The following is a 27,164-nucleotide window of genomic DNA, read 5'->3' on the forward strand; positions in this document are numbered from 1 at the left end:
GGGAGGGGTCGGCAGCGCTGTTGGTGGAATTTTGGGAGCCTGGGGTAAGGCAGGAGGAATGGGGAGGTGCTGGTGGCTCCCAGGGCTGTGCTGGCGTGAGGGGTAGGGATGGCACTGGGATTCCTCAGGCAGTGCTGCCTCCAGCTTGTCTTCTCACCCCGCTGTTTTCCATAGGGGTTTTTTGGAAACTTACTCTGTGCCTCTTTTGAGGAACCTCTCCAAACAGCCCAAAAGTGCTCTGGGGGTTCTGCTGACTGCATCCCACTTCCCAAAATTTTCCTGGGCTCTGACCTGGCCCCTTTTGGCTCAGAGGGGGCGAGCTGGGGTCAGGACCTTCAGCTCTGAGGACCCTCCAGCCTCTCCCTCTCCTTTGCCATAACTCAGAGTGGGATCCACAGGAATTTGGGTTTGCTCTAGGCTGGAGCACCTGATAGCCCTGTGGGAACCTCAGCCGAGACTGGAAGGTTGTTTTTGGGGTGCAGAGCAGCCTCTGTGAGCAGCATTTGGGGGATCCTTCCCCTCGGGGAGGGGGGCAATGATGGGGACTCTGCCCTCCCTCAGCCCCAGCAGCAGCAGGATGTGTCCTTTGCCATCATCGGGCCCCACCCTGAGCTTCTTTAATTACAGCTTTGAGAGAGATCTTCCCCTTTATTCCCCCAAATCTTCTCCTTAATTAAAATCTTCGATCTGGGCCAGCGGGGAGCAGCTGTTGCCTCTTTGCAGCGTGCTGCGAGCTGCCAGCCTGAGTGTGGGCCAGGCAGGGACAGTGAGGGGACAGCACGGGGACATTGGCACTGCCATTGTCACTGTCCCACCTGCTGATGGCTGCTGGGAGCCTTGCCCTGCTGAAGTGAGGGCTGAAATCATCTGAGCTGAGTGGGGATCAAGCACTGGGTCCCTCTGCACCTTCCCACCATGGAGCCCTTCCAGCGAGGGAGAAAACGGCCCGAGTGCAACGAGCCCAAAGCCGTTCGGGTTTGCCAGCTCCTGATCTGGAGAAGGGCTGGATGATGCAGGTGGATGAAGGTGAAGGTGGAGCTGGGGCTGTTCCTTGAGTTTTGTCCCTGGGATCCACGATGTGCCTGGCCAGGGGCAGCTGTTTCTCATTCCCCTGTCCTTCAGAGGAAGCCCATTGGCCCCTCTCAGGTGGGGACACCCCTGCCACCCCCGTGTCCCCATTCTCACCACAGCCTGGGGACATTCCCTGCCATGGCCTCGCAGCCTCCTCGTGTTTTCTCCCAGGATTAGCCCAGGGAGGTGACTCTACCCTCCCTTCCTGCTCTGTTTTCTCCCAGGATTAGCCCAGGGAGGGGATTTTACCCTCCCTGCCTGCTCGGGGCGGGCGCTCCTGCAGCAATCCATCGTCACAGCAACGGGGAAGCGTCGGCAGCAATCAGCGAGCTGGTGGTGTCAGCTTTATCTCAGCTGATGTGTCTCTTCTTAATGAAACTTGTGGAAGAGAAAAGCCGAAAAAAAAAGGAAAAGGCTGCTGACAACAGATGTATTATTTCTATTTCACCTCAGATTTACTGGTGCATGCATTTTTCATTCATGGAAGAGGCTGATATGCAGATTTATTCAGAGCAGAGCAGGTACAACCCTTTGTGGATCAATTCCTGCAGCAGGCTTAGGAGAAAAGGACTTGGCTGAGCAAACAGCCATGCAAGGCACTCCCAAAGCCAGCCCCAGGTTTTGTGCCCAAGATGGGCTAAAAGGCCAATTATTTATTTTTTCTTTTATTTTTCTTTCTTTTTCTTTCTTTTTTTTTTTTTTTTTTTTTTTTTTTTCTCCAAATCCACACACTTCAGCCCAAATTCTGTTCCTGTTTTTGGCCAGGGGAAACTTCCACTGACAGTTACAGCTTGTATTTCCCACATACTTCAGCTGTGGTGGCCTGGGTTGACTTTGTTCCTCTTCCAGCTCTGCTTTACTGGAGGCTCAGTGCCCCCAGGGTGGCTTCACCCTCTTTTGGAAAGGATGAATTTATATTATAGACTATATATATATATTTAAATATAAAAAATTGTATTATTCATATTGAGATAGCTTTTTCAGGATGATCCTTCTCTGTCCTGGCTCCTTGGTCACCAAAGTCATACCTTGAACCTCAACACCAGAGCCAGGTGTCTCTTACTGGCAGCTGAAATTTGGCCTCCAGATGTGTCTGAAGCTCTTCTCCATCCACACAGAGCACGTTGTGGTTTCTCTGTGATTTGGGGGGCTCTGCTCCCCTGGGGGAGGACACCCTCTGGAAGCCAAGTAGAATTTAATCTCCCTGCAGTGATGAAAGTGAATCCAAGAAAAGTATTTGAGGTGTTTTTCCCTCTCATTAGGAATGGAAGACAGGAGTCTTCTGTCTTCTGGGTACTATACAACCAGCATGAATTATTTAGGACCAAGCATCTCTCCGATAAATAATTTTTTTATGTGGGGAGATTAAATCTGAATTTTTTAAAAAATATAATAACAAAAGCAATTTCTCTCTCGTAAGTCCTCATATTTCACCCAGCAAAGAGATCCCAGGCATCCATTCCTGTATTGATCAGCAAATAGGTCCTTTTATAGATTTAGTTCACCCAACCTTGTTTAATTTTGGATTCATTGATTCAATGCAAAGATCTAGATGAAAAGCAAGTGGGCTGTTTCCAGTGCTGGTGATGCTATTTTTAAATAAATCTAGTGCATGCTAAAATAAATATGCAAAACATTTTTGTAAGGCCGCGTACGGGTGGGGAGACCAGATGTACTAAAATATTTAACAAACTTTTCCCTGATTTCTCGAAATGCATGTTTTATTTACTAAACACCAGTGGAATTTAATCTCACCCAATGTTTGCTCCGACCCATTGTCTGGGGTGAGCAGGAACGTGGGACCTTGCAGGAGCTGTCTGTGCAGTGACATTGGTGGCACATTTAAATGCAAAGCTCATTAACCGTGTCTGGGATTTTTTTGTTTGTTTCTCCCTTTTTTTTATGTTCACGTTCCTTACAAGAGCAAGAGATGAAACCCATCTACAATTCCCTTTCATCTCCAGGCATGTTTGGCTGGGTTTTTTTTCTCCCCCCCCTCTTCTACTGCTCAGATGACAAAGTTTCTTATTTGGTATTTTATTTGATTTCAGGAGATGAGAAAGAATTAAAAGCATCTTCAGGAGGTTGGGCTCACCTTACTCTATCCAGGATCCTCCAGAAGGAGGATGAGTGACTTGGCAAAGGCTCCTGCCCCCAAAGCATGGAGTTCATCCCAGGGTCAGAGCTGCATCCTGGCTTTTCCTTCACCTGGGGTGACCATCCTGCAGATCCTGCAGATCCCAGCCTCCTTTCCTGGGGCATGGCCTCCCACTCTGGGTCTTTGTGCCTGCCTCCTCCCAACCCTCTGCTTTCAATCCAATCTCATTTAATTGAATTGTGGTTTTGATCACATCTGACGGTGGCAGAGCTCTTGCTGATAATCAGATTCCCATGGGACAGGTGGAAATGGGGCTGGTGGAGGAGGGAGGAGAGACAGGGGCTTGGGTGATGCCACTTGGTCCTCAAGAGACACCAGGGAGGTGACACAGCAGCCAGGCTCTGTCCACCCTGGGGTCAGTCACGTTTTGGGGATGGGTAAATTAACTGAATGTCCCTGTGGGGGTTGAACCCTGCAGGTTGTGTTGGTTTTGGTTAAAAAAAGGCAATTTCCTTGGCAAAACCTTCCACCTTGCTGCAGGATGGAGCAAATCCAGCATCCCCAGCACTGCTGGAACCCAGCCTGGCCTCACCCTGCCCTGCCTGGAGTCTGTGCAGGGATGTGCTCAGCTCTCTGCACATCTGCCACGTGTGTGGTGGCAGCAATTAATCACAGAGATTCATGTGTGATTTACATGAGTTCAGCTGGAAGTGCAGCCCCTGGGATGGGGGGATATTCCTTGCAGAGCTGTGCTGCCCTCTGCTCCAGATGCCTTTCTGCCAGCAAAGTGCTTCATGGGGTGTTTGTTGTGTCTGTGAATCTGGGGGTACCAAAACAGGAGGGGCAGAGCGAGCAGCAGCCTCTCCTCCATCCCTTGGTCCTTGCCAGGGGCTTGGGCATAGCAGGGGAGGCCTTGGGTGTGCTGAGACAGCAGGAATTTCCCCCCAGACTGGGATGAAAACAGCATCCTCCACCCTGACCCGTGTGCCCCATTCCAGTGCCCCTTTCCTGCTGACCCCAGCGCCCAGGGGAGGAGAAGATGAGGGCCCCCAACCCAACCCAACCCCTGCAGTGCTGTGATGTGGGGCTGCCACTGCACAAGATCACCTTGCACTGGGTTGGCAGGTTCAGCACAGAGGCTTGGTGCTCCTGCTCTGCCTGAGCTCTCCCTGACCTGGCACAGCTCTGTTTCCCTTGCTTTGGGTGCTACAGCAGCTTTTCCCATTGAGCTGTGGCTAATTTACCTCCTTGCTGTCTGCAGGGTACAGCCCTGTGGTTTAATGCACCCAATCTCCTTGGACCAGAGAATGGTTTGGGTTGGAAGGGACCTTCCAGATCATTCAGTTCCAACCCTGAGACAACTTCCACTGGACCACATTGCTCCAAACTGCATCCAGCCTGTCTTTGGACACTTCCAGGGGTGGAGAGAGAAGAGATCTAAGACGGAGAACGGCCAGAGGAGGATGCAGGGCTGTATTTGTGGGGGTACATGAGGAAAGAGAGACTCCTGCAAGGACCCTGCAGTGTGCTGGCTTGGTCCAGGAGAGGTAGCAGCAAGCCAAGAGACTCAGATATCCTGGCCAGAAGGATGAGAGAACATTGCCAAGACAAGCAGGTGTCCAACAGAGCAGCTCTGGGCCTGGAGGAGACGGGGGGAGACTGGAAAGGAACAACGAGGGAAGAAACCCTGAGGTGTAAGGTGACAGCTAGAAATAGAAGGGAGCAAGTGATATTTGTATCAGAGGTATCCTGGGGAAGGCATGAAGGAATCCAGCCCTGAGAGGAATCCAGCTCCTCTGTTCAAGCTTTTCCTCTCCAACCCAGCACAAACCATCTCAAAGGCTCATCTCAGCTCACCACAAGAGAGGATGGAGCTGCCCATGGCAGCCAGGCACTTCCACTGGTCCACTGGCTTGGTTCTCACCTCCACTGGTTTGGTTCTGATCAATAATGAGCTAATTAGTTGCTATGGAAATGTAATGTGGGAGAACTTTAGGGAGGAGAAATTATAGGTAATTTTTATTTGTTTGGGCCCTGTTCCTATAGCAACAGGAGAACTTGTCACTGACTACCAGTTGGTTTCCATGGAGTTGGCTGCTAGTTCTGGGTTATTAATGCCTCCAAGCATAAAACAACTTACCTAGTAGGGCTGGTGGATTGTCCTCCATCATCCATGGGAACTTTGCAGTTTGCCAAAGTCTGGGCCTGGCCCTCGCAGTGGAATGTGCACGCTCCCAAAAGTTGGGATGGCTGGAGTGTTCATCATCAACAAACAGTGTGGAAGTGCTGGAAGGATCGATTATTCTGCCCCTCTCTTGAATTGAAGACATCATGGAATGAATAATCCATCACTTCATGGCTTGCTCTACTCGCAGCATTGCCTGATTTTTAATTGGATTTTCTCCGTCTCCGGCTTCCAGATGCTTGGCGTTGATCTGCCTTTCTCTGCTAAATTAAAAAGTCTTTTAGCACCTGGCAGTTTTGCTGTAAAGGGACTTACTGTAATTAAGTCCCTTTCTCCCCTCCCCAGGACTGGTTCTCCTGAATGAAGCCGTTTGTTTTCCTCCAGGCCCTCACCTGACGCGTTCCCGTTTCCGCGCTCCTCCGAACAAAAGGGATGTGGTGTCTGCTCTGCAGAGGGCTGCAGCTCTGTCGAGGGACCTCTCAAACTCCTCCAGGAGCCGAGCCTTGGAACCAGACCAAACACTCCTGAGCACTGAAGAGACTGGATTTGGGAGAGATTGGTTTTATGATAGGTTGTAATTTCCCTCCCACCAGCTAACTCCTCAGCTTTCCACGGGTGATAATTACCCGGTAGGAGCTAAAATGTCTCTCCCCACTCCCCCCTTATCAACCCATTCTCCACTTTGAAGGCATCACCACTTCTTCCCAGAGTGTCCTGGCCAATCTCTCGGAGCTCCTGCTCATCCTCTGTTGTTTTGGAAGATGGTGCCACATCCACCACCTCTCCCCTTGGAGGCCGATCTGGCTCCAGCTTTGGAGGCAGATAAGTTGATCAGCGTGTGGATAAACCTTTAATGGTATTTGGCTGAGCTCACCAGGCAGTCGGAAGGGAGGCACGAAGCAAAGGGCAGCTCCTCACCAGCAGCCCTTCCTCGGATCTCTTGGCAAGCTCTGCTGCTGGCCCCCAGCTCTGCATGCTGTGCTCGCAGCTGCTCCGTCCCCGCTGCTGAGGCACAGCCCAAATGTCTCCAAGGAGGCTGCAGATGGGGCTGGAGGATGAGTCTGAGGATGAAGGCTGGCTGTGGAGACGGGAGGAAAGTCCTGAGCCATCCAGGTGGGGTCTGGCTGGCAAAGCCAGCAAAGCCAAACCTTCAAGGTGGAAGAAAGGCTTCATCCAAGAGTTCCTGCATCTCCTTGGTGCCACTTGATTTGCAGATAAATTATGTGAGAAATCCCCCTGCAAACTCTGTTTGTTCTTCCATGTGTTTCTTTCCAAGAGTGGTGCCCATGGAGGGAGAGGCTTGGGAAGTTCTGTATTGAGGCATCTGGCAGCAATGGCTTTAGCACAGGCTGGCTGCTGGATGGAGAGTGTTAGCTGGGTGAAGGGGGCACATCCAGCACACCAGAACCAGCTCTGGGTTGGGAATCCAGGCTGGGGACGCAGGAGGTGACATGGTGGGAATGCCCCACGTTGTCCCTGCCTGGGGCAGCTGCTGGGGTCTCTCTGCCCACATCAGTGTGGTGGCTGTAAATAACAGGGATGCTCTGGGTGGTCACCTCCAGCCTGGCTGTGATCCATGACTCACCAGCTTCCTGTCCACAGCAACGCTATGGATTGACTCATGGCTATGGGAGTGTTTCACCCTGGGCCCACAGCCCTTTGATTTCACCAGACACCCTTGTGTGTTTACAAACCAGAGATCTCCATTTGATCAGGCCTGTGAAAACTGGTGACATCCTGCAAAGCCACGCAGCAGATGATGCTTCATGCTGAGCTTCACCTGGGTCTCCTCCTCCCCTTCCCTCATGTGTGGCTGGAGAGGAATTCTTCCTGGCTTGCTCTGAGCTGCAGCTCTCCCAGGCTGGGCTTTGCTTCACCTGTGTTGGTGCAGTCCCTTGAAAAATCTGTGTTTTCCCACTTAATGTCTCAGCCTTCCTGAGCCTGGAGCAGCCAGGGCTCTGCACCAGAGCAGGCATGGGGCCTCATGGAGGTGTGGGAAGGCAGATGATGTGGCCCTTTTGAAACAGCATCTGAAGAGGGGTCTGAGCATGGAAATTACCTGGGAGGGTGAGACCAGCCTTTGGAAAATGGCTTTGAGTCACAGAATCATGGAATGGTTTGGGTTGGAAGGACCTTAAGATCATCTAGTCCCAAGCCCCTCATCATGGGCAGGGACTTTGTGTCCCTGATGCCAGTGGAGCTGTGCTGCTTTGCTCTGATGTGTCCCTGATGCCAGTGGAGCTGTGCTGCTTTGCTCTGAGCATCTGTCACCGGCAGGGCACAGCAGGGCAAGGGGTGGCCCTGTCACAAGGTAAGGCTGGTGCCAGCTGAGAGAGCCATCCCTCGGGGCTGAGATGGCTCCTGGCACGTCCAGGGAGGGCTCCTCTCCTGCAGCAGGCTCTGAGGGACGTGGTGGAGCCTCCTTGGAGGGGTGTGATGGGACAGGCTGGCGTGGCTGTGGTGAGCGCTGGAGATCCCGCCCGGCTCTGCGGGGCCTGTGGTGGGAGGAGGACACAGGGTTTGTTTGGGTGACACACGAGCACATGCTTTTACTCTGAGTAACCTTCTCCTGACAGAGAATGGAGCCTTCTACCATGCCCTGTGCTCCAGGGGGGCCCATGGCAGAGCGTTGTGTGCTGGAGCAGGGCAGGCACATCCAGCACCTGTCCATGAGAGTGTCCATGGACACTGGCAGCAGAAGGTGGCCATGGAGGAGCTCCATGCTGGGACAAGGCTGGGTGGTTACTCCTTGTCATCCAGCAGCTCTGCCATGACTCCAACAGGCGGGTTTGGGTTGTTCTCCACAAAGTAGGCAGGACCTGTTTGGGTGCGATGTTGTCCCAACCTCCTGCTCCAGGTTTCTGCTGTTCCCAGTTCTTTGTGACAGTTTCAGACAGCTCTCCTGGGAGGTTCTCTAGTGCTGAGGTGTCCAGATGGGCTTATGGTGAAGCCTGGGGTCCTTCCCAACACTTACCTCTGCATCCTGACACCCCCAGGATTTGTCCACGCCCTAAAGATCAAGCAAACTTCAGAGGAGCTGAATTAACCACAGAATGGTTTGGGTTGGAAGGGATCCCAAAGATCATCTCATTCCCAACCCTACCATGGGCAGGGGCACCTTCCACTGCCCCAGGTTGCTCCAAGCCCTGTCCAGCCTGGCCTTGGAAACATCTTCACAGTCCACCCATTTTTCAGCCCTGTTGGTTTTTACCAGCCATAGCCTGGACTTGGAGCATGCTGTCAACCTGTAGGTCCTGGTCCTGGAGCAGCTCAGGAATGGGTAGGGAGAAGCATTTCTCCAAAAGCCTTATGTGTGACCTCCCAGCTTCAGTCTAAAATAAAACTGAGGAGCAGAAAGGTGTGTTAGAACACCAGAGCTACACTGGAGCAAGCCCAGGCTGGATCAGTCCTGGATGACAAAGCCATTTTACCTTCAGGAATGGCCACAGCAGACCCCATCCTGCACAAAGGCCTTGCTGGCAGCCTCCTCTCCTCACCAGCTGTGGCCAAGAGGAGGTTGCCTGTGCCAAGGGGTGGATCTCCTGCAGCCTCCTGTCCCTCCCTGCCCTGCCAGCCCTGCCTCACTGGGAACATGTCTTTCCAGGTGAGCATGGCAAGGTGTTTCCTGTGGAGCCACTAACCAGTGGTTGAGCAAGCGTCGCTGGCTTGAAGGGAGGTTCTCCTCCTTCCCCAGCCCTTTCCCTGCTCTGGGTCCATCCGTGGGGAACGTCCTCTCTGAGCTGCCGAGGCTCCTCAGCCTCCCCATGGCAGGAATGGAGGTGTGGAGGTCCCCTCTGGGCTCCAGCAGCAGGACAGGGCGGTGAGGGCTGGCTCCAAAGAAGAGGTGAGACCTTCCTCCACCAGTGCTTGGGAGGTAGGAGCAAGAGGAGAGCTCCAGGAGCCATCTCAGGAGCTGAGTGTGAGTCTGGGATGGGACGGGATGGGATGGGATGGGATGGGATGGGACAGGATGGGCGAGCCTGTGCAGCTGCTCCAGCCTTGTTTCACCTCCCACTGAGGTCCAGAAGGCTCCTTGATTGCCAGGAAGGGTCATTTGGAGGTTCAAAGCAGTGATCTGCAGCAGTCCACCTGTGCTGGAAGTGTTCTAGAGGCTCAGGGGTGAACCAGCCATCTCTTGTGGGACCTGGAAGGGTTGGGAGGAAATCTGGGGGTTTTTGCCTGGGCTCCTCATCTGCCCCCAGCAGCGAAGGGAAGAGTGGATGGGGTGGTCTGAGGGTCACCTCAGTGCTTAGAGGGACTCAGGGTGGTTTCCTGGTCTAGCTCAGGGTGCAGCAATGTGCTCCAGCCCCAAACAGGGCTTTTCTTCCCAGCTGGGCAGCCAGGCCAGAGCTGGAGTCTGTTTTTGTAGGAACTGTTTCTGCAAGGGGATTTCCTTGCTCTGTCCTCCCCCATCTCACCACAGGCTTTTCCATGGGTGTTCCTGGGGGCTGTTGCTGGGCTGTCTCTGACAGGACTCCCTGGACCTTTGGACACTGACGGGGATTTCGTTCCCTGTGTGTGGACAGGTCATTCTGTGTCCCTGCAACCTGCAGGACAGGCTGTCCTGGGGCTGGTGGTTCTCTGGGGCTGCCACCTCTGTGTCTGTGCTAGAGGGGTGCTCACAGCGTGCGGGGTTCAGGGGTTGCTGCCATTGGGTGGGACCCGGGGGCTCTGTTCCATCTCTAGGACACCGTGCTCTGTTCTCCCTTCTCCATCCTGTTTAAACTTCCATCAGCCAATCAGCTCCTGCCACAGAGCAAACATCATCTGGTAATTAATCTGCACAGATGGGCTTTGTTTGAGCAAGCTGGTGTGCACTGGCCTCAGAGGAGGGAGCAGCAGGGCCCTGGGGTGGGGGCACCTCACCACACCCTGCTCCAGGCTCTCCCCATGTCCAGGATGTTCCTGGCATCACCAGATCTTCTGCCCAGTGCTTGGGGCTGAAGGTGGTCCAGGACATTTGGTTTTGTGGTTTGGAAACCCTGATGGAGCCAGGGAAGGAGGGAGGGAGGAGACTCCCACTCCTCTCTCAGGGGCTTCTTGAGCTGCTCCATGCCCTGTGATCAGAGCAGCTGGGTTTGGACATGGAAAATGTTCAAATGGAAAATGTTCACATGGAAAATGTTCAAATGCTGTCAAAGATCTCACCTGGAAAACCTCAAAGTAAATGGGAATCTGCATCTCCCAAGGAAAAAAACCTTTTGGAAGCCCTCAAGAGCTTCAATACCCTTGAATTAATTTTTGCTCCCCTGTAATTATTGCCTCAGTTTGTGCTGAATTGACAAAGTGCTGCTGTTGCCCCAGAACCTCATTTTTCAGGTGAATCCCTGTTAGCTGATGTCTTTTGCTGCAGTGGTGGCCACAGGTGCTCATGGCCACAGCTGAGGGCAGAGGAGGAAACTTCCCAACCCCATTGGCGCCAGGTCCAACCCAAACTGAGCACTCAGGGCCCTGCCTGCCCCTGCTCTGCCTGGGGAGGGCATTTCTGGGGACAAACTGGGAACCTGGAGCTGTGTCCTGAGCCCTTTAGAGACTGAGCCCAGGCAGCCATTAGGGAGGGACACATCTGCCCCACTGCCCTGTGCTGGCTGCGGGTGACAGATGCCACGGGCAGCCCCATGAACCACGGCAGAGCAGAGCAGCACTTCCAGCCTCAGAGACTTCACCTCCCTGGCAGCAGATCCCAGCCTGAGCTGCCCTCCTCCCGTTCTGGGTCACTGCCTGCAGCTGGGGCTGCTCCTGTTTTTAACAGAGCATTTCTAGATTACAGCAAGTGACAGCAGAGTGATTTGTGATGGGTCAGGCTTCCTGCCCTTTCTCTCATAGCCCTGGCTTATAAAAATATCCTCCCTGTGGGATTGCTTCAGGTCCATCTCTGCTGGCCAGTTCAAATCCCTGTGTTTTATTTGTGTTAGGAGGGCTTGGGAAAGCTTGATGCCTCCTGGTGCCAGTGCCCAGCACAGCCCAGCCCTTGCCAGGGCTCTAGGATGGGGAAGGCTGATTTCCATCTCTGTGGAGATGGAGGGAGGTGCCCTGGGGCCCCGAGGCAGGGAAGGATTCACCTTGGCATCCCTGGAAGTGGGACCTTGGCCATCTCATGGTCCAGTTTCACAAAGACTCATCTCATGTGCCCTGTGTGTGGTCCTGGTCTCGCTGCCTTATAAAAATCCCTGGCTCAGGAGGGAATCTGTTGGTTTTGTGTGTGGCATGAGGCTGCTTTTGGTGGGGGTTGGTGTCTCAGGGGGCTGGGGTGGCCAGAAGCTCCTGCAGCTCCAAGAGACATCAAATGAGCAATTAACTGAGGCTGATTAAAGGACCTGAGGGAAGAGTTTGATGCAGGAAGCAGCACAGATCACATCCATGGCTCCCCACCACCCCGTTGTGTCCCACTCTGCCTCCCCATGGCCTCTCCCTGCTTTGGGAGATCTCAAAAGGCCTCACAATCACCACGAAATGGAGATTTATTTTTTTTTTTTCTGGGCAATCAAGACTGTCCTTGCTTCCCAGACAGGGAAACAGGGTGGGATGAGATGAAGCCATTCACCCATAAACCCATGCAAAGCCTCAGCAGCAGATCTGAGTCCCAGCCTCCAGCATGGCTGCAAATCCTCCTGCTAATCTCTGCTTTGCTGAAGAGCTCCAGGGGATTTTTAGTGGTCCCATTGAGATTATTGTCATTTTTCTCTCTTACTTCCACTCCACCTTGGCAGAATCGATTTCCTTTACTTGATTTAGGCTTTCACTGTGGCAACAAAGCTGTGAGAAGATCCTTTTCTTCTGCAGGACCCCTCTTAAATAACCAAGGAAGCCTCCTTAGCACTCAGGAGTGGCTGCAGCTCTGTTTCCCAGTGCCAGAGGTGCCAGCTCTTCCCTTTGAGAGCACTTCAAGCACCTCCACTCCAGCTTGTAAAGGTACAGCACAGATCTCACCGGGAGCAGAACATTCCCAGGAGCTTCAGGAGGACAGAAGCACAGCAGGACAGGCAGAGGAGGCCCCCTGGGACATGCAAGGGAAGGAGAAGGCACCTTGCAGGATGGGCTGAGCCAGGGCTGCATCCATCCCAAGCAGGTTGGATGTGCTGGCTGCATCCCTGGGCCGAGCTGGAAGGAGCCCAGGGAGAGAAAATGGGCTGGCAGAGGATCCAGAGAGCAGCACAGAGCTTGTTGCTCAGGCAGGAAATTGCTGTGTCCCAGAGCCTCTGCTGCAAATCCCCCTCTGTGGGAGCATCGGGGGCAGGCGGGTCAGGATGGATGGAGAGCAGAGATCTCTGCAGCCAGGTCTGGAACTTGGGGTTTGTTGCAAAGGGCCAAGTGCAGGGGCCTTTTGGGATTTGGGGTTTATTGCAAAGGGCCAAGTGCAGGGCCCTGCTGGGAGCTGCAGCCACAGCTCAGAGCAGGCCTGAGAGAAGAGAGGGGGAGAGAGGATGAGAGAGTAAGAGGGTAAGAGAGAGAGGTTCCCATTCCAGTACAATAAATCTTCTTCTGTGTTGAATGTTCTAATTCTCACTAACCAATCTAGTACAATATACAAATCCTATAGCATTTACATACAGCCTATAAGAATCATTACATTACCATACTGTGTTACATTTTAAACCCTAAAAACTCCTCTTTGGGCCCCTTCTGCCAAGCTGGCAGGGTCTGCTCTGCCCCTTGGAGCTGTCTGCAAGCAGAGGGTGTTGTTCCATCAAAAGGGGATCACCTTCAGTGGCCACACCATTGTTTTCCAGTTGTTCAGTAACTAAAGTATCTCAAAGCTTGCTTTCATTTCAATCTCACTTATAGTTTCCATATTCTCCAAATCTTTTGCCAGACAATCATATTTATAAGGCTTTCCTGTTTCATCTTCCCCAACACCCCTGGTCTGGGGATGGTGTGGGCAGAGCTGTGGGACCCAGCCCTGCAGGACCTGCAGGCCCACAGCTAAAATCCAACTGGGAATCGTGGAAATGCCAGGCCTGGCTGTTGTCACCTGCACAGGGACTGTGCTGCAGTGTCCCAGCATGGCACAGCCCTGAGCTCAGCTGCTGCTGCCTCTGTCCAGGCTCCAGGGCAGGGAATCATCCTCTCTTGCAGCACTGTGGGTGGCTGAGACACTTCTGCAACAGCAGTAACTGGCTTTGAGTCTGATTCTGACCTGACAGAGCCCTGCTAATGCAGCTCCTGGATCAGAGCCAGCAAAGCCAGGCTGGAATTTCACCTTTCTCCACACAGGGAGATGCTCAGACTTGGATATGTGCAGGCAACATCTCTCTCCTGCTCAGACACTGCTCCCATTCCAAGCCAAGCAGTGGTGGGAGCTGCTCTCTGGGGTAGGATTGCCTCGTGGCACAAACATGGGCTCAGCCTCCCAAAATCACTCAGGAGTGCAAATCTTTGCCTGCTGCAGGCATGGCAGGGATGGATATGATGAGTTGTTAGTTGGGATGGAGGAAATATCTAAGCAGAGGAAAATGTTCAGGGTCTGGTTTGAGAGCTGTAAGCAGCCTCCTCTCTCCCCTTGAGCTGTTCCCAGCCCTGTGAGGTTTTCCCCTACCTCCACTGCCTTTTGAGGATTTTATAGAGAAATGGGGAAACTGAGACAGGGAGATGTGCTGAAACTCATGCCAGGAATTAATCTGAGGGGCTTGGGCTCCCTTGGCTGACGTGTGCCTCTGTCTTGTCCCTCCTTCTCTGGATTAAAAGGGTCAGGGAAAAGGTACAGTCCCATCTTCATGAGGAAAATGGAGAGCTCCATGTCCATAGCCTGGATAAGTAGCAAAAACATTTGCAAGCTGGAAAGGGTCTGGAGAGGCTGGTTTCCAGGAGGGGCTCTTGGATGCTGAAAAACCCAGAAATGCATAAAAAATTCCAATGGTTGCAGCAAATCTAGAGATCCAGCAGGTTTGAAGATGCAGAGGTGAACCCTTTTCCAAAGGGAGGGCAGGGAATTTGGGGGGTGGGAAATCTCCCTGGCAGTTATGCCATGCCTTTAGGAAACGGGGTGCCAGTCTGAAAGAATGGGCCCCAAACTCACTTCCAGCCCCCAGATTAAGCAGGAGGAGACAATAAAAAAAAAATCACAGTGTCCCGACAAATATAATTAACAGGCAAAAAAGGAGAGATTTTTCAAAGTTTGGGTCCTCAGCAGCGATGTTTTATTCATGGCCCGGCAGGGAAGTGCTGGCGGTGCCATTAATTATGGGAGCTGCGCCTGCTCCGGGGAGCTGGGCTGGGCTTTATCATCCTGACACCTGGAACAGGGAACTGGGGCAGCCTGGGCAGCCTGTGGGGCCACCACGCTCAGGGACAGCAGCCTTGCTTCTCCTCCCTGCAGCCATCCCTGCTCCTGGGTGTCCTCAGGCATCCGCAGGGTCCTGCCACCCCTGCTCTGCTTGGAGCACCGCATTCCCAAAAGAGCAGAGCATGGACAAACAGCTCCATAGGGAGGGATCACCACCCTCCCTATGGCTGGGAAGATCTTGGCAGTGCCACTGGAGTCATGGCTTGGTCAAAGAACCAAATCAAAAGGGATGAGGATGATATTAAAAAACACATTCAAAGCACAACTAAGGAGCTGGTTGGAACCATCCCCGGGCTTGGTGCACCCCCCAGGAGCAGCTCACAGCTCTGATGATTTCCTATTCTGGGAAATCTCCCCAGTAACTTTCCAGAGAGGTAATAAATAAAATATTTAGTGTTGAGCAAACTAAAGCAGGTGCAAGAACAACACAAGTGGGAGAAGGGACCTGGGAAGGGTCCCTGGGGAGTTGGCTGCAGCTTCCAGGGATGTGAAGGAGAGGGACCAGCACAAATGGGGCCAGTCTGGGAGAAAGGTGACCCTGCAGCAGGACATCCCTGTGCATCACATTAATACCCCTGGGAGTGTCCCAGGCCAGGCTGGATGGGGCTTGGAGAAATCTGGGATAGTGGAAGGTGTCCCTGCCCGTGGCAGGGGTTGGAATGAGGTGAGCTTTAAGGTCCCTCCCAACTCAAAACATTCTGGAATTCTATGAAAACATTGCCGTGAAAGAAACTTCTCCAAAAATCTCTTTGAAATACAAAAGTGGTGAAACAAGGCTGGAAACTGGGACAACAACCTGGGGGTAAAGAAGAGGGTGACCTGTGGCATTGTTAGACCCAGTCCAGGGCTGCACCCAGGGGGGCTGGTGCACCTGGTTGGTGGCACTGCACAAAGAACGGGGTCTTTTGTGTCTGCAGTGCCTGAAAAGGCAGGGGACAAACCAGGAGAAGCTCTGAAATGGCAGGAGCATCCTCAGAGGAGCAGATGCTGGATTAGTGGGTGGAACAACCTCTGTTTGCCTGGCAAGGAGGGGCCATCCCTGGGAGTGTGGGATGGCAGGTGGGACCCGCCAGGCTCCTGCTGTCACCTGTGATGGGGGAGCTGATGGTGGGGGACAGCCCTGCCTGGCTCTGCTGGGACCCAGTGCTGCATTCCCCCATCTCTTTTAATCAAGGAAATGCTCAGTTGTGTCCAGGCCCGGGCAGTGTCACCAGAGGATTGATGGCCTGGCACACCCAGCCCCGGTGGCAGCCCGGGCTCAGATGGCCCCGCTCATCCTTGCTTCCAAATGCAAACTGCATTTCATTTCTGCAGGAGAGGCAGGAAGGGAAGGGGCTGGCTGAGCACTCCTGCCTGCATTATCAGCCCCAAACCTCTCCTGGCCCTGCTATTCCATCGGCAGGGCTCCACCAACCCCAAATCTCTGCTACTCCATGGAGGGATGAGCTCTGTTCCCAACCTTATGGTTGGATTCAGTGGTTTTTTAGGAGCAAATAATGTGTCTAAAGAGTTTCATCTGGGGGGATTCCATCCTACACTCAAGGGGCTCATAACCCCCAAAATGCAGAGGGACCCAGAACCCTGGGCTGTGTGATCAGGGAACCAGCATCAGCTACTCAGGGGGATGCAATTAGCTTAACTGGTGTGAGTATTAGAGGGAAGATGGTGTACTCTTGCCCAGCTCAACCTAATGAGAGGAGAGGCATCCTCCTCCCAGCCTGCTGGTTATAAATAGGAGGAAACAAATGGGGTGGGTTGGATGCTGGGCAAGGCTTGCCTGGTGTGGGGCCTGGTGGTGGTGGTGGGATGAGCTGTGCCTGTGCTCAGCCCCTCGGTGCCTCCCCCAGTTCCCTCAAGGGGGTCCTGGTGCAGCATCTCTGGGGGAGGTGGCGTGGGACAGTCTGTCACTGCAGCAGGGCTGGGCTGGCTCCCAGGCATGGCAGCTCCATCTGCTCCTGCAGAAAGCCCTCCTGTTCCCTCCTGTTCCGCCCCCACAGCCAGCCAAAGGTACCTGGTAACCCTTGCTCGGAGCTGGCTCTGCGCAGAGCCGTGCGCTCTATAAAAAGCCAGGCTCCCTGGGAAGGGCCCCCCTCTATTAGGATTTTTTTAGAGACACCCGATGATGAGCAAATCTCCCCTACAGACTGGAGTGGATGCTCTTGGAAAGCAGATCTGGGAAGAAAGGGTTTGTGAGGAGAAAAGGACATATCCATGGGGGCAGAGGGGCAGGGAGCTGCTCCTCATGGACTGAGCTGTTCAGGGGGAATCAGCAGCAGCACTTGACTTATCCCTGAGCCCTTCATCTTGCTCTGAACGTGTCAGTCCCTGAAACTTTAATGCTTTTACACTGATGCTTTAATTATTAAACGTGGAGGTAATGGAGAAGCCAAGCTGGAAGAGGTGGCTGCTGTGCAGAGGTACAATCCTGCATCCTGGGCATCCTGGATCTGAGCATCCCAGGGCTGCTGTGCTGAGCAACACAGCTCAGACACTGCTCTGGCTTCATTCTTAGTGCTTTTTGGAATTTCCCACATCATATTCCTGCTCTGCAGGGACCACGGAGGGTCTCGGTATCTCCTGCTCTCTGCCCGTGGTGTGTTTGTCTGGTTAAGTTTGCCAGAGGGGATGGATGTTCTCGAAGGACTAAGAGAGGAGATGTTTGTGATCCCTCTGGATGAATGTCTGTGCCTTGGTTGTCTGTAATTTGGGAGAGAACTGTGAGCTGTGTGGCTGCTTCCAAGTTTCTTTCCCAAAGGGAACTGTGTCAGATTGAAGTGGAGGGGAATGAGCTCGTCTGCAGCCACGATCGGAGCCTGATGGTGCTGGGGAAGAGCCTCCCTCTAGCTACAAAACTGCACCGTGCTTGCCAAAAAATGTAAAGCTCTTGTGCTAACAGGGTAATTAATTAATTACAGCTCATTAGAAGAATTACAATCCCATTAGCTCCTTTGGATCATGATGGGGGGGAGCTGATCCTCAGAGGATGAGACTGAGGGCACTCCAGGCTGCTGAGAGCTGCACTGGGGAAACTGGGGCTGCTCTGATTTGTGGGGATGGGGTCCTGCTCAGACCATCCCCAAATGATGGCCCTCTGCTTCCAGGGAAGCAGACATTGAACTTGCTCCTGCCTTCCCGAAACAGAAGTGCCAGCACTGCTGTGTCCCAGTCTGCTCCCAGGAGCTTGTGCTGGTTGTCAAACTCTGCTCTGCCCACATCCCCATTTACAGATGGCTCATGAGACTCTGCCTGAGGAGGGATGGATCAGGATAAGTATCTGATCCCATGTGGGACAGGTCATGGGGTCCTGCCACCACAGCTCTCTGCTTTCTCTGGAGCAAATCCTCCCTCCTGCCCTCCTTCTCCCCTTGAAATCCCATTAACGCTTCCTTTATTCTTTGCCTCACTTTGCTGTCACTCGCCAGTCACTCGGTTCTTTGATCCCTTTAATTTATTACTTTTATTTCACAGAATCTTTTATTATAATTTTTTTATATGTCTATAAGAAAAAGGCTCTATCATCGAGGCTGGGTGAGTGGGGACCTCTCTGATTAAATATAGCAACGAGACGTGCTGCTCACTGCGTGCCAGCCCTGGGGTGTAGTGCTTGTCCTCGCAGAACTTGGGCTATTTCCCTCCTCCTCCTCCTCCTCCTCCTCCTCCCTGCTGGGACATGGAGGAGTTCTAGGGCCTGCCACGAGTACCAGATAAATTGCTCCAGACCTTAAGCCCTGACTGGAGCAAGCACCAAGTTTCCTCAATTTCCGTTCCCTGAGCCTGATGTTTAGAATCTGGGCGTTTCCATAATGCAGTAACACACCTCATGAATAAAGATTAAGTTGATTAAAAAGGAAAACCCAGAGCAAGGCTGAATAAAAGTGATTTGCAGAGATTAGATGCTCTAGCACATCAGGAGTTCCCTAAAGGGCTGAGCTAACATGTTCAAACATAAGAGCTTTAAGCCTTCTTCCCTGTTTTGTAATTAATGGCTTTGGGTTGGGAAGACTGACTCTCCCACTTGATAATTGTCCCTGTGGGACACACTGAAGTTTTATGCACTGCTCCAGAGGCCAGCATCCCCTGCAACCTGTTCCCTGCTTTCCATGGGGCATGCTTTGGGCAGTAGTTGCACAAACAGTTCCCTTCCAGTGGCCAGATGTGGGGGGAATGGAGCAAAGCAGGGGGATGAGCCTTGTACCCCAGCAGCCACAGCTTCTTCCATGCTCCTGGGTCCCCATACTGGGGATAACTCTCCTGTGTGGCTGAGTCTAAGGAAGAGAAATAGTGAAAATCAAAATTTCCTTCTTATTTGTGAAAGTGAGACTGAATATGAAGTGTGTCCATGTGATGCCCCAGCAGACAGGGTCGTGTCTTAAGTACCTGGAGCAGCCAAGGAAAAACACCCAACTCCTTTTGCTGTGCATCAAATCCAATGGGCTGCTGCTGTCCCACCCTGAGCTTTCCCTCTGCCACAGAAAAACAAAGGTACATCCTCTCTGAAAAATAGAGGAAATGGGGGTAAAAGCCCCAGAGTCTTTTCTTTCTCCAGGAAATCTCCTTCCCTGGATAGCCCTGGGTCCCAAAGCTTTAAACCTGCCTCTTGCATGCCTGGGTGATGCTCTGGGAAAGGGGCACTGTGTGTTCCTTAATGGGACAGCAGGGAAAGGAATGTGAATACCTCATCTGGAAAATCTTTTCTCTGGGATTTGCAGGGGCAGATATACAGGCAGAATCCACCTCACTCCATTTTAATGATGCAACCTCTGCCTTCATCAGAATTTCCCATTTGTGCTCAGGGCTGCAGCAACGTCCCTGCTCTGGGCCAGTCTTGCTGTTTAAGTGAGTGAGACTATTCCTGTATTTAAGCCCTGTTTGAGTGGGTGAGACTATTCCTGTACCTGAGAGATGATAATGTAATTGGCCTTTTTAATTCTGACCTGAAAATAGGAGGTTTTCCACGCCACATATCCCACTCCCCTGTGCCCATTCCCTTTCCTCTCTGGAGATGCTGTCACTGAGCTAATGCTGGTGGTGCCTGACTGGGAGACCAGCCCCAAGGTGAGGCTTTGTGTGTCCCAGCAGGTGGGGAGCCCACCCTGAGGCGAGCACACCTGGAGTGGAGCATCCTCAGGAGGCAGCTCCAGAGCAGGATGCCAGCAGCAGCAAGGGGTAGAAAATGGTGCTAATTTAAAGATTTCCAGGACAGATTTCTGAACTTGATTATGCAGCATGGCGGGGTCTGAACTTGGCAGTTCAGGGTCCTCTTCCTTGTCCCTGCACAACCCAGGAGCTGCGATTCCTGCTGGAGTATTTTTTGTGTGTGTGAGTCAAATTCCATCACGGGCAATTACACTCAGTCTCTTCAAACTCCTTGGGGAGCAGGGAGGCATTTGCTGGTCCTGTGCCTGCCCGAGGAGTCTCAGGTGTCAGGAGCTGCAGCCTGGAGGTGGCTGCATTGCAGGCGCTCCCGCCGCCGCGCTGCTTCACTCTCTGATTTCTCATCCAAATGAAATCCCTGCCTTCCTCCGGGTTCCCCAGCAGCAGTGGGAGCGGGCAGGCTCCAGGGGTGCATTCAGTGCTGCCTGTGCAGCTGGGACAGTCGTGCTCCCATGCTGAGGGATGCTGCCTTGCGAAGGTGGGAAGAGCTTTGACTCCAACTGGAAATGCAGCTGGTGGAGCAGCAACTCCCCCCTGCTCCTCTCCCTTCTCCCTGCAGTCACAGCCATTCATCCCAAGCAGTTGTACCCAGCGCTGTGCTTCAGCAGGAATTGCTTCCCCATCAATCCAGCCGCTGTTTCTTTCCCCCCCGAGGCTTCCAAAGGCTGTAAGTCCGCAGCAATGTGCAAATACTGGAGAGCTGTGCGTGGGGGATTAGTGACTTGGCAATTAAAATATTTGACCTACATCTTGTTGAGTACCAGCAAGGTCAGATGGAGCCGTGCTTCTTCCCAAAACTTCTTCCCAAAGGAATTTCAGTGTTGCTGTTACTTCTGTTGGAACAGGCTGCTACTGAATATAAAGGGAAGGGCTCAGGGTCCGGATCTGTGGGGCTGTGTGAGGGCTGGACCCCCCAGCAGGGATTTTGGGGGTGCTGGGAGATTCTGAGGGCGGGTTGGAGATCATCTCTACAGCACAAACACCCCATAATATTTACAGGACTCTTCCCACAAACACGGCAGAAGGCAAGCATCTCCTTTTGTTCCTGAGATTGTACGTGCTGAGAATCCTTGTCCAAACAAATGAGTGGGTTTTTCTTCCAGCAAACATCACAGATCTTTTTTTTTTTTTTAATTTTTTTTTTCCTCTTCTCCTTTTCACGTGTTGTTCGCTCTGTTCTGCAAACAATGTTCTTTTTAAGCCAGGGCAGAAATCTCTGTGTGTGTGTGTGTGTGCAGAGCACGATGTGACGGCAGGAGCCGGCAATGTCCGCTTGGCAGGGAGAGGGAGAGGAAGTCTTTTATAAAGCTCCTCTCATCCCAAAAACAAAGCCCCCCCAGTACTGCTGGGTTTGGATGCTTTGCTCACAGCTGGGGATACAGGCACAGTTGTCAGAGGGTTCCTGGACACCCCCAGGCTGAGGTCAGGCACAAACCCTCCTTGGATTCGGATGGTGATGAGTGGCTGTGACAGGGCTGGAGGAAAACTGGGAATTTGCTGCTTGGGACTGTGGGCTGTTGATTGTTTCTCCAAAATCCACTTGTATAGCTGGCATCCCCCCCCAACAACCTGGGGAGGATGTTTTGGGCTGTAGTTTGAGTTGTAACAGGGATCCCTTGTTGTGACTGGCACCAACAGCTCTGCCTGTTACTCCTACCCTTGGGAAAGTGTCTGCTCTGAGCCTACCTGCTCCAGGCAGGGCTGCTGAGACACCAACTTGCTGCCAATCTAAGGGAGTTTGGAGTTCCTGCCTCCTGAAACTGAGCAGAGGAGGCTGTTGGCATATCCTAAATAAGCCTGGAGGTGATTGCAGCCCCTTGGGTGTGATCACAGGGAAGGGCTGTGCAAAATCTGTGTGGCTGCTCTGGGACTTGCTGCTGGCTCTAACACTGGGAAATCCCAATGCTCCTTCCCCTACCTGCTAAGCAGGTGCTCCAGGATGCTGCCTCAGAGCAGGAGAAGCCCAGGCCATTGTTGGTCCCAGCTGATGATCAAACCAGAGCCCAAAAACCGAGTGGATCCTCATTTCCCAATGAAACCCTGACCCTGAGGTTTTACCTGTTGGACCCAAGAGTGTGAACCTTTACCAAGAGAGTCAGGTAACAGGTTTATCCAACAGCAGCAATGCCAGATTTTGGCAAAAGAACAGTTAGAGAGTTGAAACCAAGAGGTTTTCAGAAACCCCCACGGTCTGTCATTCCATAGGGAAATCACTCACCCATTCTTTCCATGCTGAGGGGTGCCCCATCCTTTCTTTTTTTTTTTTCAGTGGGGCTGGGGTGAGAAACTCCCAATTGCTGCTGGGGACTCACCTTAGTGAAGGTCATTGATGCTGTTTGCAGTTGTGCTGCCTGCCCTGGTCCTGCCTGGTTTCCCTTGCCTCCCCAGGATCACTCCAGGTGGGATTTGATAGCTTATCTTTATTGAGTCGTGCTGTCCTTGGAGTCTGGTAGCAAGGATTTCTCGCAGAGCCATAAATGTCTTCAGGGCCACCAGTCTGTGAGCCAGCAGGGAGCAGGGAATTGCTGAGTTTGGGTAAACTTGTCATTAGAGAGAAAATAGTTCTTCAGGTTCCTCCCTGAGCAATACACGACTTAAAATAAACCCTCAAAACAACAACAACAACAAAAAAGAAAAATCCATCCTCTTCAACAACCTACACCTCAGCATGGCTCAAAAGAAAAAGAACATCTTTTTTCATTCTACAAATTTTCCTGCAACCTCTCCCTGATTTTCTTTGGGAAATGAACTTCTGGCTAAACCTATTCAATCTCACAAAACATTTCAATTTTGAAAAGAGTGCATATTCTGAAGGAACGTGGTTTCATCAGAGTTCCTCCAGCCAGCTCTAATCCCAAATGCCTCGCTGTGACTAAACCTCATTTCTATGTTAAGTACTTGAGCTTGCCTGTAAGGACCAGGTAAAAACTCAATCAGTGGAGTAGCCTCCCTGCAGCTGCCTTGTTAAACAGTGGGCTTTTAAAACTTTTCTCCTTTTTATCTTAATGGAGAAGAAGTGGAAGATCCCCTGGGGAGAGGCACAGTTTGATCCCTGATAAACCAAGCCAAAAATCTACACTGGAACCTTGCTGACATCCAGGGAGATGTGGGGGCTTGGGGGTCACTCAGGACTGGGCTCTGGGAAGGTTTTGCTGCTTTGTTTTTTATCATCCATCATCCAGAAAGGAGAGGAGGAGAGGAAGAAAAAAAGGAATTCTTAAGAAGCAAATTCGTTGGGAAGCACAAAGTGCTGGCCTGGTAGGCAGTGCCCTCCTGCTGGCTGCAGGCCTCAGGGAAGGACATAAATAATTTCTGCCCTGCCCTGGGCATTTACAGCTGCTGACAGCCAAATTCCCATCCCAGTGGCACTGGATTTGAGGCATGGGCTGCTCTAGCAGCAGGAGGAGTTTCCTGTCCTCCCAGAGAGCTGGATCACACCTTGCCTGGCTGTCCCACCTCACCTTGCTTTGGCATCCCCATGTGAGGTGCATGTGCCACCTGAGCATTGCAGAGGGCTGAGCTCCCCTCTGAAAAGGAGGGCTTTAGGAAGCCCCACAGCAGCTCCATGTGGGACTCAGCCCTTCTGTGTCACCTCTGTGAGCTGCTGCAATGGAGCACCCCAGAGCATCAGGTATCACCTGATGGGATCTGCTGTGCCACCCCTGCATCCCAAATGGAATTCCCTGGCTCACCCCACAGGGATGAACACCCCAAAAAAAAGGGAAAGGGTATTTCCCCAGCCCTTTAGGAGCTCCCAGCCCTGGGGTTTGCTGGGTGCTGGGGCTCTGCTCCGGGGTGTGCTGGCAGCTGTGTGTGCTCAGCACTGGCACTGCAGAGCCTGGCACCCATCCCAAACTCATGCAGAGCTCAGGAATTACATGTGACTGCTCAAAATGGGGGAGAGAAACAACTGGGAACACCACGGGGCTTTACCTTGGCTTTTTGGAAACGTGAAATTTTCAGGGAGAGTCAGAATGCTCTGTTTGGAGTTAATTTTTCTTTTTTTTTTTAATTGCCTCTTCTGCTTTGGAAAACGTCTTTTAAATTATCTACAGGAGAACTGTGATTTACAAATGAGTGCAACAAACCTGGTGGGGAGTTGGTGCCCTTTGGATTGAACAAACTGCTTTGAGGCTCATGGAAAAAAACCTTTATAATTTAGTCTTTCACTTAAAAATAATTTGTTTCCATATGAATGTATGGTTTTATTTTGGTCCACAACCCAAAGAATAGCTCAGCCTTTCATCTCCCTGGCCCTGGGCACTACTGAACCTCTGTTTTCTAAGACTCCACCCTCCAGAAAGCCATCACAGGCAGGTGATCCCAAAATGCAGCTCTGTTTCAGCCTGGCCTCTTGGCTTCCCTGGCACAGCCCTGGTGTCTGCTGTGAGTCCTGCTCAAGGCTTTGAGCAGAGGGTGAAAACTGGGGGGTTTGTGCCAGTTTTGACTGTTTCTCTACTCTATAAATTCCAATTCCACTTGGCTCTGCTGCCTGCAGCTGCCCAGTGTCACTTAGTGCTGCGTGCCTGGGGACAGGACTTGGGGAATCCCTCAAGTTTTACCTTTATTGCCATACCCAGATCCCAGGGCTGCCACGGGCAGCTGCTGCCTGGACCCCTTTTCCCTCTCCCAAACCCTGAGAGCTGCCAGCCACGGGCACAGAGGCCTTGCCAGGAGCAGGACAGCACAAATATTTGTGCATATGTTCCCCTCTGCCAGCTACAGACCCAAATTCTCTGCCTGCCTCTCTTTTCTCCCCAGCCCAGGGCTGCTGGTGGCACGGCCAGCTCAGCCTGGAGCTCCCGTGCTGATGGAGGAGCTGCTGGTGCTGATTCTGCAGGGATGAATTTAACCTTGCTCGGTGCCCAGCGCGGCCCCGGGAGGTGCAGCATCTTTATTTAGCAGCGGGGGCGGGTGTGAAATGCCTCTTGTGAAAGACAGGGCGGGTTTTCAGTGTTTAAGTGACCTGTCAAAGGGAGCAGGAGGCTGGGGCGGGTCGTGTCCTGTCTGATCCCTCGGCCTCCCGCTGTCTGTGCCTCCGAGCATCCTCCAGCTGATGTCTGACCCCACCGAGCTCGCTGTGACCTGGTTTGGCACAGGAGGGGATGTCCCAGGCATGGGCAAGTCCCCCAAGGCTGGTGCTGACAGGTAAAGGCAAAATCTCACTCATTTGGGATTTTCTTTGGCCAAAACCACTGTGGGTAAATCCTTTGAAGAGCCCGGAGAGAGGGAGGAAATAGTGTCTGCCAGCACAGCCCTCACCTGGGTTTTCACCTCACTGAGCAGCCTGGAAAGATGCTTCAGTGCTGAAGATGCCCACAGGTTACCCATCCTCTGCATCCTGCTCATGCCCCAGCCCAGCTGGTTTTACCCCTGCTGTGTCCATCCATGGGCTCTCTCCAGCCTCCCAACTCCAGCTGTCTCCAGAAGGCTGCTCAGGACAAAGAGGAATTTCTCTCCCTCTCTCTCTCTCTGTCTTGTCTCTGGCAGTGCTGTGAAATTTGGGGGAGACTGAGATGAGAAATTCCCCCCGTGGTGGGAGCTGAGCACTGGCAGAGTCTCCTGGCTTGGTGTGGTGTCTCCATCACTGAGGGCACTTAGGGCCCAGCCAGCTGTGGAAGGGCTGCCCTTGTAGGAAGGGCCTGTTGCGCTCTTCCAGCCCTGCACTCAGCTACCAAATCCTGGAGGACAAATAGCCTGGGGGCAGAAGTGATTTGCCATTTTGACCCCTTCTTCTGGTGCTTTTTTGCCTCTGGGGACGGGCAATTCTTCTCCACACACCAGAGTTTTCCCTGGAGCCTCCTCTGGCTCACCAAGGGGATCTGCCAGGTCCATGATGGGGACAGCCCCTTCAGGCCCCCCAGGCCTCCTCTAGTGCCTCTGTCAGGAGGGAATGGCTGTGACATGGCTGAGCTGGCTCCAGCCAGGCCAGGGGTGCTTACATAAGATATTTACAGAGTGGCCCAGGAGTGCCTTGGGAGGAAGCCAGCGTGCTGATTAGGTGACGTCTGCCCGGGCGGGTGGATTTGCCCTGGGAGCATCTGCTGCCTGTGCTGGTGGTCCTGCAGGGCCTGCCCTCAGCTCCTTTATGTAAGCAGCCATTTGGGCTCTGGGGCTGCAGCCAAACCTCTGGGTCGTGTGAGGTGCCTGTCTGACCCACAGGGTGTCCAGCCTGGGCTCTGCTGGGAGCACCTCATCACTGCTGCTTTTTCCTCCTCCCTCACCCTTTGGTTGAGGGGAAGGGGAGCTGAGCATTGGTTGTGGAGTGAGGAGAGCTGAAAGGGCTCCATGGTTTCTCCTGGGTGCTGTGGGCCCCCAGGGGAGCTGCTCTTTGCTGTTCTTTTGGAGGATCCTGTGGTAAAAAGCCAAAGCTGTGCTCATCACAACTGGCCCGGGCCATGGAGCTGGCACTGGGATTGTGCACAAAGTCTAGGAATTCCCACCTGCTGCCCCAAATTCTCCCCCCAAACACTGCAGGCCATGACAGCAGCAGATAAGCTTCCTTCCTCCTGCTTTTTCATGTTTTTTTCCAGTCAGGATCCCAAGTCATGGAATTTCTGGCCTGGTCTTGGAGTGGTGGCATTCTGAGGGTGCACGATTTTCCTAAACTGGCTCAATTTTTGCTCTTCAGTTGTGGATAAGGAGCAGGCTCCCACCTCTGGCCATGATGAAATGCACTGGCCAAGGTCTCCTCAAGTGCTTGACCTCTCTGTGTGCAGCAGGGTGGGGTCAGCACCTTTCAACTCCTAAATGTGTATCATGACCAGCTGGGAAATCCTCTGGGACTGTGGAGGGAGGTGCAAGTTTTATGGAGGTTGTGCTTGTTTGGACCAGCACTGCTCATGGAGGAGCAAGGCTGAGCCATCCCGAGCTGAGCTGTGTGCACAGGGAAAAGAGAAGCAGAGGAAGAGTCAGAGGAGGATGCTGGGGAGTGACATTCCCTCGGGACCCTGCTGAAACAAGCTCTAATGGGTGAAATTAAACTGAGTAGAATGGGAAAATTTCCTAGGATGTGTTAGAGCCTCCCGAGGGACACGGTGCCACCCCAGCAGCACAGTCCCCAGGGCAAACACAGGGGAGCAAACCTGGCAGGGGGATCTGTGTCCCTGCTGTGGGGCAGAGCCTGGGTTTGCAGGGAGCCTGAGCTGTGGCACCAGTGCTGGGATGCGACGGGGATGCTGCCAGTGTCCGTGTTGTGGCTGGGGCTGAGATCCAGCTGGAAGCTGGATGGAGCAGTCCTTCATTAGCAAAATCTGCAGAGTTTCACTGGCTACAAGTGGCATTTCATTTTGTCAACTGGCAGAAATACAAATGTCGTTTTCTTTCCCCCTGTGCTAGCCATTCTGGGGAGAAATGGCTCACCTGCTCCATAG

General features: G+C 52.8%; 1 protein-coding gene and 1 long non-coding RNA gene across 2 annotated transcripts in view; one reads left to right on the forward strand and one right to left on the reverse strand.

The window, feature by feature from the left end:
* Positions 1 to 1,826: 1,826 nt before the first annotated feature.
* Positions 1,827 to 6,350, reverse strand: LOC139598020 (uncharacterized). The gene is made up of 4 exons (XR_011681792.1): positions 6,229 to 6,350; positions 5,747 to 5,894; positions 5,310 to 5,617; positions 1,827 to 1,963 (listed from the first exon to the last, which is right to left on the reverse strand). It is a non-coding gene; the product is annotated as an uncharacterized lncRNA (long non-coding RNA).
* A 96-nt stretch (positions 6,351 to 6,446) lies between these two features.
* Positions 6,447 to 27,164, forward strand: part of LOC139598013 (ATP-sensitive inward rectifier potassium channel 12) — a 58,732-nt gene continuing 38,014 nt past the window's right edge. The window contains exon 1 of the mRNA XM_071443873.1: positions 6,447 to 6,577. The gene's annotated coding sequence lies outside the window, so the exon portion shown is untranslated. The remainder of the gene's footprint in view (positions 6,578 to 27,164) is intronic.

Source organism: Agelaius tricolor, unplaced genomic scaffold, assembly GCF_023055355.1.
Source record: "Agelaius tricolor isolate 1412-34295 unplaced genomic scaffold, bAgeTri1.0.p SCAF_19, whole genome shotgun sequence".
NCBI lineage: Eukaryota > Metazoa > Chordata > Aves > Passeriformes > Icteridae > Agelaius > Agelaius tricolor.